Source organism: Choloepus didactylus, chromosome 6, assembly GCF_015220235.1.
Source record: "Choloepus didactylus isolate mChoDid1 chromosome 6, mChoDid1.pri, whole genome shotgun sequence".
NCBI lineage: Eukaryota > Metazoa > Chordata > Mammalia > Pilosa > Megalonychidae > Choloepus > Choloepus didactylus.
The window spans coordinates 64,795,867-64,809,921 of record NC_051312.1 but is presented as its reverse complement, the minus strand read 5'-3'; the positions used below and the strand labels follow the sequence as shown (position 1 = coordinate 64,809,921).

The following is a 14,055-nucleotide window of genomic DNA, read 5'->3' as shown; positions in this document are numbered from 1 at the left end:
CTGCCTAGTATAAATCCTAAGAATGTGGCAGGCATTGGAGAGAGGAAAAAAGAGGTAATAAAAGACAGTCACACCCATTATTTTCTTTCTACAATATTTTCTCTTTTACAGAAAAGGCTTGGAAAAATGAGGTAAGTGAATTACCTTCCCAAATATCCTTTCTTCCTTGACTTAATTAGTTTCATGGAGTCAAAAGCCCCACACTGCTTAAGAATTTCAGTGATCACATTTCTGCATAGCCAAAGTGATTTCAAACAATTTCTCCAATGTGTTACACACATAAACAAGTTTTTCTTCAAAACCAGGCATGATGGTCATTTTTTCCTCCGTTTTCTCTTCAACAAACATAGTTATTACAGAAAATGAAAGGAAAATTCCACTCTTCATTCATGTTTGAGCTCCTCTGTCTTACTAAAATATCCTAGCCTGTAGCAAAAGACATAATTCCATATATATCTATTTATTTTTTCCTTAAAAGGAAGACTATTACAAGATTTAATTATACAAGATTTAAATAAAGCAACAAGTTTTTCTATCCATAGTTCTGGAAAGGTTACTTTTTCTCTCTTCCTTTTTTCCCTCTTTCTTTCTTTCTTTTGCCTTTCTTTCTTTTCCTTTGTTTATACAGAGAGAAAGTAATTTTTATCAAGAAGTTTTGATTGACATTATTAAAATATATGGCAGACATCATTACAAATCAGTGCTTCTTTGCTTTATGATACATACTCTTCACAATAGCAATTAATATTTTTAAAGTCAAAATTAAGAACTTACTAGAATTGAGAGAAATGTATGGTCATTGAATCAGACAACCCTGAATTTGAATTCTGGCTCTAACATTTACTGCATGACTCTTGGGGAAGTTGATATACCATCCTAAGCCTCAATTTCATTAACTATAAAAATGGGTATGGTAACAGTTCTATTTCACAAGGTTATTATGAGGATTGAATGAGAAAATTATCATGACAAGTATATAAAAAGCACTTAACACAATAACAAAGCGCCCAGAATAATTAGGCAATTAATAAATGGGGTTGTTAATAGAGTATATGCTACTAGTAGAGTACAAAATTTATCCTCCTAATGATTTTATCAAAATAGGAAATGAAATTAGTGTCCTGTGGAGGAGACACAGTTCTTTAAGAATATTGGTAGACTAAAGAAAATGAAAATGAAGACTTTGTTTACTTTAATGCAATATTTTTCAAACTGTGGATTGAGTGAGTGGTAAAATCAGTTTACTGAGCACCAATCAACATTTTTAATTAAAAAGAAGAGGGAAGAGAAAGCAGAAGGCAAGGAGAAGGAAGAAAGAAAATTGAATATTTTGCACAGATTAAGGATAAGTATTATTCATGAAGACTTTTTATTTCAGTTACAGTGCATTGCATACTGGGTCTGACATAAATGTATTTCTTAGTCTCAATCACATTCAAAAAAGTTTGAGTCTCCTGACCTAATGGGAACCAGAACACATGAATCGAGGAGCTTCAAGCAGTGGAGAAATAGTCAACCACCTTGCTCACTCAAAGGTTTCTCTAATTCATGGAATGTAGCAATTGAAGCCACCTTTGGGATATCCCATCTTGTGATACCCTCTTATTTGAAAAATTATAAAACAGAAGATGTACCTACCTATCAGAATTTATCCAAGGGCTAGAGGGAAAGTTTAGGTGGCTATTAAATTCCTTTCTATCTCTAGGATCCTGAAACAAGCAATGATTTAAAATGAAGAAAAGTTAATACCATTGGAAGGATTTTAGATACTATTCTTTCCACATTCAATAAAAATTCAGGCTCTTACAAATAAAAGACCAAGGAAATGACTCTTCTAGAAGTCTGATGGATTTGTTGAATAAAAGTGCTATCCACTAACTTAGCTTTACTTCAAGAAACAGTTATATTTAGCTCTCCTTTTGCAAGGTATATATGAGATGTATGTGAGTGGGTGGGTAGGTGAATGTGTACAAGAGGAAGGTATTTTTAAGTATTGTGCTCACTTCAGTCTTATCAAATCAAACCAGTATGGTGGTCACCTGTCAGCCAAAAAGAACAGGGGCAGGAACAGAGCCAATCAAGCTGTGTTAAGTAACCAGTCATTGCGTCGAAATCTGTGCAACTCTTGTTCTTTGGCAGTACAGCTGGCAACAAGTACAACAGAAATTTGAGGGGTTTTCTACAGGGTACTTATGAGTTTTATTTCACTGTTGGCTTCTTGCCACTGTGACCTATACACTAAGTAGCTCTATTTGTGAGTTACCCAACTATATGCATAGATTATGAAGAATCAGATTTTCACTTGATAGGCATGAAGTCAGCTGAATTTTCAGTTTGCCAAATGTTTCTACTTTTTATTCATACCCCCTAGGTTAAGAAAAATACGTTTGTACTGCCAAGCAGTTTCCCCCTACACATTAAACCCATGTGGTTCTTTGGAAACAGAATTCTATTTCGCCCATAACTCATCAAACTGTTTGCTCTAAACCAACAACTTAAATCTCTAGAGTCTTTTAAATACTACTCCTTTCATTTTTTTTCCCACTACTATCCTTTTTTCATACTTTCCCCTTTGTCAATAAAAAAAAAAAAAACCTGTCATATTTGAAGTAAAAGGAGTGGATATGATTCAAAATTGCTGAGGTTGAAGATGATGTTTTACATGTATCCTAGTGATTTTCCCATAATCTACTTGCACTTTCATAGCACTTTCTTCTGAAATTCTTAATAGGCATAATGTAGTTAAACAGTAATGAACTACAAAATGATCTTCATTTGGGTGAACAGTCGTGTATTTGGGAATTCTTAATTTTGAGTCAACCTCACCTGCTTCCTCTATATGTATATCACCTTATCTCATAAAAGACCTAATCAACAATACATTCCAAAATTGTTCCAATATTAACAACTTAACTACTCTCACCTGTGCTACCATTTGAAAACCAAAAGCAAAATTGGTAGAGAATGGGGAGAGTAAGAGAAAAACATGCAATGAAAATATGAGGAATACACTGTGAGGCATGATGAATGAGCAGAAGTACTGGGATTCTCCACCCTTCAGTTCACCAGTGTAAAGTCTGAAAATGATCCTTCTTCACTCTCAAAATATATACATGTACAATTGGATACCCTTCATGTGTTAACAGACATACATCTTCATACCCATTCCCTCCTACTTCAGCCACGATGCCCAGTTACTTTCTCTCCACAGCTAGTGATATCAGGAAGTATGCCTCACCTCCCAAATTCCATCTGTGGAAGTGCTCCATTTCCACTGCTGTGCATTGGTGGAGGGGACGTAGGAAAAGTCAAATCCCACTACCAGGAATGTATCAGAAGAATGGTACTCAAGTTAGATTTAAAAATTAGATTTCATACCAAAACCATTTAACAGTTGGTAGTTAGATACTATAGTACTATCAATACTATAATTCAGCCATATTATGGGGTAAATGGGTTTCGGTGGGTTATCCAAGGAATAAAATCACCATCTATAATATGGTTTCTATGAAAAAAGTTATTCCAAATTCCAAACAACAAACTTTAGAACTTCACTTATTAGTAAGTTGGGAAATGACTATAAATACACCCCTAAGCATACTTCCAAGAAGTCTTCTAGTGAGATAGAGAATGAAATACCAAAACAAAACAAAAACAGGAACTATCAGACTTTTTTAGTAAATTATATTTTACAAAAGGGGAAGCACAAATATTAAAAAGTGGCAAAACTTCAATGTGAAAGTTATCAATTTACTTCTTCATATACTATATATGAAGTCTGGGATTTTCAAATACAGTATTTGGAAGTATCCATGAACAAAATCATTATTGGCAGCTACAACATACTGTGATACATTGGCAACAAAAGTGATAACCATATGCCACTACTGTATATTACAGGTAACAGGGAAAATAGCAACAATTTCTAAAACTAGTACTACTTTATCCTGAATTTAAGAGACTCAGGTGCTGCCTGAAAACCATATATATCAAAGTTTCTAAGATAAAGGCACTAGAAAAATTAATACAACTATAAGTCAATCCTTTCTCATGCAAATTCTAGAGAAACAACTAAATGCACACTTAATCTGTGCATCCAATGTCTTGCTTTCAGACATAAGCAAGGCTGTATAGATCCATAAAAATGTCATCTGGGCAGAGCTTTGAACATCTAGCAGCAGAATTTCCCATAAAGCAACAAAAAGCACTGTTTTGACATGATGCATAAATGATCTTCTAATAAAAGCCAATTTCAAATGATTAAGAAAAACTAGCTTTCCATAGAAAGACAAGCTATGTTTACAGACAAAGCCAGGATCTGAAGGAAAGATGGATGATGTACATAAACAAATTATGAAGGTGTTTGTGGGAAAGAACACATGGACTTTTCAGTGGAAAAAAAGAACAGAATTTCACTTAAGAAACAGGGTGGGGGGGCGCTCATCCTTCTAGGATAACATAAAGCATAAAAGCATAACTGAGTATATGATTATTCCCCCATTTTCAATTTAAATAAGGGATTGAGACTTGTAGTGTGAGGTCAGAAATGCTGACTGTAAACTGACTGCACTGTGACATTTTCAATTCACCTGCCAAACCTGAAGTCCCACAGCAGCTGAAGATTGGATGCTCAGCACTCCAAAAACTTTTCCTCCAGAACGCAAGTGCTAGTGGATACCACATTGCACATGGTCCTCACTCATTCTTCACTCCTCTTCTCCATCCATCTCCTGCCACCAGTAATCCCCTTTTTCACCAGCATGCTGTCTGTCCTTCAGCTATAGGAGTTATACATTAAACTAAGAACCCTGTTACTGATCTCTGTTGGTGCAGCTGGGAACAGAAGACCCACTCATCCAGCTGTACCACTGGAGCAGTTCATCATTATTGGTATGGTACATCCTAATAAATTGTGAAGTCCAACTGAAAAAGCATGTCTAAGTGATATATCCTTGTCTGAGACTAGGCAAGGGTGTCAGCGAGTGTGCACTTTGTGTAAAGCTAGGTAAAGTTGTGAATGTATGCCTCTGCATCAGTACTTATTCAAACACCTGAGAATATAAAAGCTGCATGGAACTTGACTTCATCATTTTCCTCTTAGAGCATGTCAGACAAACAAAAAGCTACAGTTAACACATGGTATTTTATAAAACAAATCATTTTCTTTGTGTGGAATGACCTAATAGGGCAATACAGCAGGCCTCTTACACTTCAGCTGGGGAAGCAAGGGCGGTGGATGGACACTGTGTTCTTTCTTTGTACCCACAATGACAAGTCAGAAAATAAACCTGTTTGGAAAAATTATTTCAAGCTTTGCTGGGAGAAGGGGAATTAGGTAAGACTGAGATTTTAAAACAGGGAAAACCAACAGCAAGCTTTCATATTAGATTATATGTGTCTGTCCACTCAGATTATACAGGAATGAGAAGAATATTCTTATCAAGAAAGCCGAGTTCAAATGAAATGTTATTTTTCAAGGATGATTCTGAAGAAGGCTCTGGAGTTTGGGTTGTCATTAAAAGTTCTAAGAAAACAATTTATAGTACTTTAAGTGAAATAAGAGTAAATGGCAGCTCACTGTGACACACTGCTATGGTTTGTGTGACTTTAACCTTACAAATGAAGTTTCCTGTGAGTTTGCTTTCCCTTAGAAAGGAAAACAAGGAAAAAAATTTTACATTGTCATGAGCCATAGAGCAACAAATGGCATATAAATAACTGTAAGCTCAGGGTAAAAGATTCCTGAAGTAAGGGAAGAAGCCCAGGAGATGCGCACATCAAATAAAAATGGAGAACATGGCCATATTTCAGCTCAAACCAATATTCCCTTTTTAAGAATCATCCCCTTGGGCTCACTGCTGACAATCCACAGACAGTGCATGAGTGAGATGAGTTCATGTGTAAGATGAACAGGGATGCTCCACGGCCGGTAAATAAATTTGTTTCCACTGAGATAATTATTCTTATCATGTGTCACTGCTCTCATGGCATAAACAGGACAGGTGATGACATCCTATAAAATGCAATTTTTATTCCCATACTGCTGACATCCAGATATATAACTCATTCAGCTCTCATGATTTTTTTTTTTTTTTTGCTCTGAAGCCAAGAGTGGCTTTTTGTTATTATTGTTGTTCTTGGTTTTTGCCTTTTTAAAAATGCCATCAACAACTGTGCGATTCTGTTAAGAGACTGGAGGGGGGGGGGGATGGGACTATCAGTACCTGTATCCTCAAATCAATGCCCTCTCCCAAACTTCACATCCTTTCAGTTCTAACCTAGGCAAGAAACAAGAAATCACAAGCCTTTGTACCAATAAATAATTTTTCAAACTATAATTCATTAGTACCTTATTCCAAAAGCATATGAATACTTACAAGATGGTTAATCCTCATTAAAAACTAAGATTACATGACATAATTACATGTAAATAAGGAAAATGAATTAAACTCTTACCCTTTCCTGTGTCGGGCACTAGTTGTGAATCATGTATACAATTAGTTATATTGCTAAGCTAAAAATATTGGTAAAGATCTAAAAATGACAAACAGTGCCTTTTAAATTAATGTCTTATTAGTTGAGTGAAGTACACTGACAAAGAATAATTTATGCTTATTCAAACTGCACTCGACATCTTCAGGTGTTTCCAAATGAGCTCACAGAAGAGTGATTAAATGCATCTGATAACAAGCCACACATTGCTGAAATTACTTACCGCCTCATTTTATGATTAATTAAACATGTAGATTAAAGTTGCAAAAGAATTTAGATTAATGAGCAAGTTAAGTCTTGCTGATATAAGTGAATTGGGAATTGGATGCTCTGTGGAACTTTATAAACATGCATTTTATAATGAATAAGACAAGGCTACATGCAGAATCGTGGCCACCAGGGCCTTTTGACGATGCAGTCTTTTTTAACATGGTTTGACAGCTTTCAAATAACATTCTTCTATAGGCTTTAAACTTTGTGCTTTGCTGTAAAACACAAGACTACATAACTCATGTATCAGGAGTATGATTATTTTTTAGCTTTTCAAGGTAATGACCCCCTGCAGCAGCAGATGTTCAGAAAAAATTACAAGCTCAATTGTTATTTTAATCAGAGATAGTTTAGTATTTGAAAGCAGTTATGCAACTTGTAAAATTATATGACACCTCATCAGTAGCTTCTCTTCAACACTCCTTCCTCCAAAAGAAAAACACCCCCAAAAAGTCATTGTTTTCCAGAGGACTTACTAGCAAAGCAGGGTGCTCAGTCATTCATAAAATATTCAAAGCCATTTATTAGAGCATTTTCTGTGCTGGAAAAGGTAATGTTTAAATTTATGATGACTCTTATCAGCTCCAAGAGTATGTCAAAATATATGCTGGGGTTTGGTGAGTATCCAGTTTCTCTCTTTTAAGATCAGCTTTACCTAATCCAAGTAGCTTAGACTGTGTCAAGCTCCAAGTTGTACTTCATTTTCCAGAGCAAGAGAAACTCAGGTTGTTCACAACAGGTAATGCATTCTCCTTTGTAGAAGTGGAAAGAAATTGAGTCAAAGTTTCTAAACTAGTTTATGGCTTAAAATCTATTCTATTTTTATTACTGAGCTTGTAACACAATGCCATTTTATTACTACTATAGCATAATAAAGACACTCCTACAAATTCTTCGAATGGCGCAATCTGCTTTCTGAAATATACCTCTAATTCTTTTCTACTTATTTTCAGACCTTACATATGATTCATTTCTTGGCAAGGGTGAAATTCTATAAATTTAAGGTTTTTTAATTTTTAATTCAGATTTTTGTAGACTCTAAAGATTTACCAAGAAAACTCTGGAAGATTTTACATGAGGATCAAAAGGAGCTGCTTCCTGTCACAGGTGCCAAATTGTCATTAACTCCATGTATTTATCATATGGACAGAATTACCCATTTGAAGACTTATGTTAATAAAAATATAATATTGCAGTATAAGTACCTTATTATACTAAAATTTATTAAAAGTTAAGTTATAAGCAGCCAAAAAAGTTTTGGAGAGTCTCCATCTGATTTGCTTATTTCATTTCAGTTTTAAGCCAATGTTTTCCACAAATTTAAACCACAGTTTATCATCACAAAAGATTATTTTAAATTTATAGGGTTTTTTTCCCCTTGTATTTCAACTAGATATATAATAACAAGGATTTCTAAGTAGAAATATGGACTGGAATGCTTCAAGGACTAAATGATATACTTTTTCTTCATATATATTTATATATATATATTTATATATATTTAAATTCCTCAATTCAAACTGTTAAAAGACAAAGTCTGACAAGAAAGTGGTCATACTTTCTTACTTTCATAAGTCTGAAAGAGTCTGGGTTAGAAATGTCTTAAAAATAATTCTTAAATCCACCAGTGTTCCTATACCAGACAAGTCCTAAAACCCAGAGGCAACTGCTTCTATAAAATCAACTACCAGATGCAGCCCCCTTCTCTATACTGTTGACATCCCCTCTCAATATGAACAAGTTAGGGTGCTCACTGTCTAGACATGCCTAAAGTTGGAGAAAGAGCTTAAATAAGAGTAAGTGGTAGCAACAAACAAGATTTAACAAAGATCTATGAATACTGCAACTATATAATTATATATGTTTTTTGGATGCTGGTGTGTTGGAATGGCTGTAAGGAGGTAAATAACATGGTAGACCTGTAGCCTTTAGCATCCTTTGGGATTTTCTCTATAGTTACTCATCGAATTATGCCTTGAAGGTCTTTCCCTTTCTGTATATACCTTGTATTGCATAATAAGAAAAGAACTGAAACCATGGAACTATAAACCATAATAATTTTTGAAATTACCCATATGACTGCTTGTTGGGCTGTACATCAAGAGATGACACCTTTCTGTATGTATGTTATATTTTACAATAACAGAAATGGCTGAAGTTGTGGAACTGTGACCCATGACATACTCTGATATTTATTCTCTAACTATGTGTGAAATCGTACTTTGAAAGTTATCACTGTTACGTATATACGTTAAAGTTCACAATAAAAAAAAATTCTTTTGCAATCATAAAATTTATGTGGCATGTGCCAAAGGACACAGATTATTCAGACAGTTCAACAAGCCACCAAACTTTAAGGAACAGAATCTTCCCACTCCAGCCATTGCTTTATTATTTCTAGACCAGACAAGTTATGGGATGTGTGTTGGGGTTACTAATAATTTAATAGAAATTGTGTCATTCCTATGACATTTAAATAAAATAAAACACATTTCTTTCTCCATGAAAGTAATTTTTGTAAAATGACTTTTGTCCTAAATATTGAGGATACTTAGCTATCATATATTTTATTAAAATTAACATATTTTAGTTTTTCTGATAAATGTTGTATATACTTTACCTGCATAGAAAACATTACTGGTTATTTAAAACTCAGATAACCTAAAATACTAAAATGGGTACTTTACCTTGAAATTCTGAATAAATGGGCAATTTAAAATACCCCAAATCAGCCATAATGTGACATAAAAATTCTCAAACATTATTTTAATTACAAGATAGCAACTTCTTATAACAGATATTTTCTATTATTTCACAATGCATGCTCCAGTGGCCTATGAACCTTGATTTCTAAAGGGAGATTAATATTTTTCTATATCATATATGTTTTAAAAAGTATAAAAATGCTCACCAGAGACCAAAATGAAACCCACGAACTTATTTTCACTTGTGATTGGCCAAGGTTTGTCAAGGTGAGTTACAAATGCATTAATACCCACAGCACTACCAAATTCTGAATTATTAATAATGTCAGCCCCACAGTTTCAATTCCTGCCCTTTAGAGGAGTTTGTGAGATTCATCAAAACTCAGTCTCTCAATATGTTTACAAGCATCCTGGAAGCAACATGTCTTGGAACTAAAAATAAGATGACTCTCAACCAAGAAAACTGCCATCAAAACCAGATGAGGTTCATAAATACAAAGAACCAGTCTATAGTACAGGGAACAGACAGATTCAGGTACTACCCCATGCCAGATTCTTGTCAACTCAGCACCAAGCAGCTGAAAGACCAAGCAGGTGACCGAAAGTGGTTCTTCATTTGGCAGGATCATCAGTAAAATGTGTCATATCTATGAGTTGTAACAGGCAGTACAGATATTCAAAACCAAGAACAGTGCTGAAAATGGCTCCAAAATCATTATGACTTATCACTTTGTATTCTGTTGATTGCAAAGTCTTCAGTTCTCTTAACCAAACATAGAGTCAGCTAAATGGAAGTCTTGAATTCTCCCTTCAGTGAAGAAATAATAATTTCTCTATTTTCTAGATTAGTCATGCTAGATCCATTTTTAAAGTCCCCATGTATCCAAACTTTTTGTGGGAAAGTGTGCATTAACAGTGGTCTTTTACAAGCTGATTTAAAGTATGATTACTTTCTAAAAACAAAGTTTGCTAAACTCTATTCTGTGCTTTATATTATATCATTTCCAGGAGAGAAAGTAAGATCAAAACTGATTTTATCCATATAATAAATAATCTACATGAATACAAATGGCTTCAAGACTTGGGAAATTTAGGACTTCTGATACTCAACTTCCCAATCTTTCATTCAAAAAATATGGCCCCTATAAATAGAAGCATTCCTGAAAAAAACTGAATTGTGGTAGTAATGACAGTTTAATTTGTGTATAAAGTTTACCCAATAATCCCAATAGTTTTAAACACAAGTTAAAATTAGAAAATATAAAGAAACTTAGGTAGATGACAAAACAACCATCATCTTTAAGAAATGATGAAGTACAAATTACCCAGGCCTTAGTATTATATCATAAAAATGCAATGCTATCCTCATTTGCCATGAAATAAATAAATAAATAAGAATATCAGTCATACTCATAAATTATATATATTATACCTGGGCTCTTATACTAAGTGATGAGGGATCACAAAGCCCTTCTTGAAGCATTTTTCTTTCCTCATCAGAGGGTACAGAATGTCTAAAAAGAAGAAATTAGAAGTTACTGGGCCTGTTGCCTTCCAGATATAGGATAAATGTTCTTTGTGCACCATTCAATCTTCCCAACCACCATACCCATTTTACAGATGAGGGAATTAAGATGCACAGAGGCAAATTCATTTGTCCAGAGTCATACCAAGTAACAGAGATGGAAGTGAAATCCTAGTCTACCACTCCTAGTCCACCTGTTCTTTCTGCTAAACCAAGTTTGCTTATACCTATTCTGTGCTTATGTTTATGCTATTCTCCACACCTAGAATTCCTTTCTGCTTCCTCTCAGTACCTCCTACCACTTTCTTCCATGACTTACCTGTTCCAAAAAGTATGTTGGGTTCTCTCTGCACTTTATTTAAAAGCCCCTAATACAACAGTTCATTACACTGATTTACACAATATATAATTTATATAATGTGACCATTGCAACCATCTATATTACTACAATATGCCAAAGGTATCACAAAAAGGTTTCATTGACAAACTACAATATGTCACTTCCATCTCCATTCTATACTGCTCTATCTTCTCTCAACTTCACAGGAACTCTTTTATTATTATTATTTCCATTACCCACCTCAACCAACCACCTTTTGCTTCCATGCTGCTCTCTGACTCCCCCAAATCTTATTTCCCTCCCTGTTATCATTCTGTTCTAATGTTCTAAGAATCCCAAACCACCTTTCTTTCCTTCCCAATCCAAAATTCTACACCTGAAGATTTCATAAAAGTAGTAAGACACTCTCATTTATTCACTTATGCAAAAAATATCTAAGCACTTACTATATGCTGGGAATTATGGATAGATAGACAAGAGAGATCTCATTTGTCTAAGAGTTTACTGTCTACCACAAGAGACAGACAAGTAAATCAAAATCTATACTATAGATCTGTAAGTATCATAAGAAAAGTATGTAAAAGTGATATGGTACAAAAAATACAGAGTAAGAAATCATCTGGGGAAGCAGTAGTCCAAGAAGGCTTCATATTTCAGGTGGTTTGTGAGTTAAAGCTTAATGGATACAGGCATAGGAAAAGCATCTTTTTGTTGAACAATCTTTTACTGTACACTTTCAATGTATGAAGCATTCTTAATATAAAGTATGCTTTACATATATTATATAATTTTCCTTACATAACTGGAGACTTCTGCTTCTGGCCAAGATGTGGTATTAGGGACCAGCTTCACCCTGCTGACTGAAACAACTAAAAAAACTAGACAAAATATATGAAGCAACAGATTTAAGACACTGGTCATATGTCAGTAAAGAACAGTGGTCCCTGCAAAAGGAGAAATAAATGAGGTGATTCCTACAACTGTTCCCAGTTTACTGCCTGAGGAGAGAAGTTACAGGCTGCAGTGCACAGGGGCAGAGTCCAATGGTCTCAATGAGTTGAGAAAATGGAACTGGGAAACCAAGAAGGCTAAAGATGCTAGAGTTTGTAAGGCAGAGTAACAGAGAAAAGGGACCAGCACATAGAGTTCCAGAGATATTCAGAGGGTTCCTCAAAAGAATTCAGCCATGTTCTGAGTGGTACACATGTTTTAGGAAATCAAGCAAGACTAGGGAAAGAAACATTTGAAGGAATGGAGGCAGCAATCCCCAGACCCCACACAAGGTCAGGAGTACTTCATTTTCCTTTAGAGAGTATAAAAGCTCATAATGCAAGAAGCATTGGGTACAGGACTCAGAAGACTATTAACTCAGTAGTGGGGAAAACTGGTCCTATATTAAAAGTTGTACTGATAGAGCTTAGAGCAAGCATTGAAAACATTAAAGCAAGCATTAAAAAGTGTTGATCAGACTGTTTCAAGTACCTTAACTTTATGTCAGAAAAAGGCCAAAAACATTTATAGGGGTACAGAAATATTCAACACTAAACAAGGTTAAATTCACAATTTCTGGTATCCAATAAAAACTACCAGAGTTTTATTTTCCTGTTGGTAATAAGGAGGAAAAAAATCAATCAAAACTAAAGCATAAATGACACAGATGATAGAATTAATATTAAAACAGTTATTACAGGTATATTCCATTCTTTCAAGGAGATAGAGAGAAGACTTAACACTTATGTAGAGAAATGCATTAAATAAGAAAGACTTGAATAGAACTTCTAGATATAAAAATTAGATTTCCAAGTTGAAAAACACACTGGGTGGAATTAAAAACAGATTAGACACTGCAGGACAAAAGATAACCAAACTTGAAGACATATCAATAGAAACAATCCAAAATCAAACAGTGAGAATAAAAGATGGAAAAAAAAAATGAACAGAGAATCAGTGAACTATAGCACAGCTTCAAGCTGCCTAGAATACATGTAATTGGAGTCTCCAAAGGAGAGATGAAAACACACAAGAAACTGGAAGAAATAAAGGCCCAAACTTTTCCATATGTTATGAAAACTATAAACCCACAGATCCAAGAATCTTAAAGAACCCTAAGCTCAAGAAACAGTAAGAAAACTACAATAACACACTTGACAATCAAATTGCTTAAAACCAACAATAAAGAGAAAATCTGAAAAACCTCCAGAAGAATATGACAAATTATATGGAGGAAAATGGACAAGAATTACAACAGATTTCTTTTGGAAGCAATGCAAGCTGAAAAACGGTGTAGCAATATCTTCAAAGTATTGCCCCAAAATAATGAAGGAAGGAGAGAAGGAAGGAAGGGAGGGAGGGAGGGAGGGAGGAAGAAAACAGTACATCTAAAATTCTATACCAATAAAAATTAAAATTTTTGGAAATACAAAAGCTGAAGGAACTATAACCAGCAGATATATCCTACAAGAAATGTTAAAGGAAAAAGGCAATGTTATCAGATGAAAATCTAAATCTACACAAAGAAATGAAGAGCACCAAAAATGGTAAATATTTTTTCCTATTCTTTAAATGTCTTTAAAAATATTGACTGTTCAAAGGAAAAACAGTGACAATTTATTTTGATTTTTATAGCATATGTATAGACGTTAAGTCAAAAACTGTTACAAAGGACAAAAATGATCATTATATACTGATAATGGGGACACTTCAACTGGAAGATGTAACATTAT

At 34.4% G+C, this 14,055-nt stretch overlaps 1 protein-coding gene across 2 annotated transcripts in view; it reads right to left on the bottom strand.

Moving 5' to 3' along the window:
- The window catches only part of SOX6 (SRY-box transcription factor 6), a 652,380-nt gene that overhangs the window by 480,295 nt on the left and 158,030 nt on the right, over positions 1-14,055 (bottom strand). The window contains exon 1 of one of the 2 annotated variants that reach the window (XM_037839348.1): positions 10,900-10,976. The exons of the other annotated variant lie outside the window; for it this stretch is intronic. The gene's annotated coding sequence lies outside the window, so the exon portion shown is untranslated. Of the gene's footprint in view, positions 1-10,899; positions 10,977-14,055 lie in introns of those variants that run through there. 2 annotated transcript variants of the gene reach the window in all.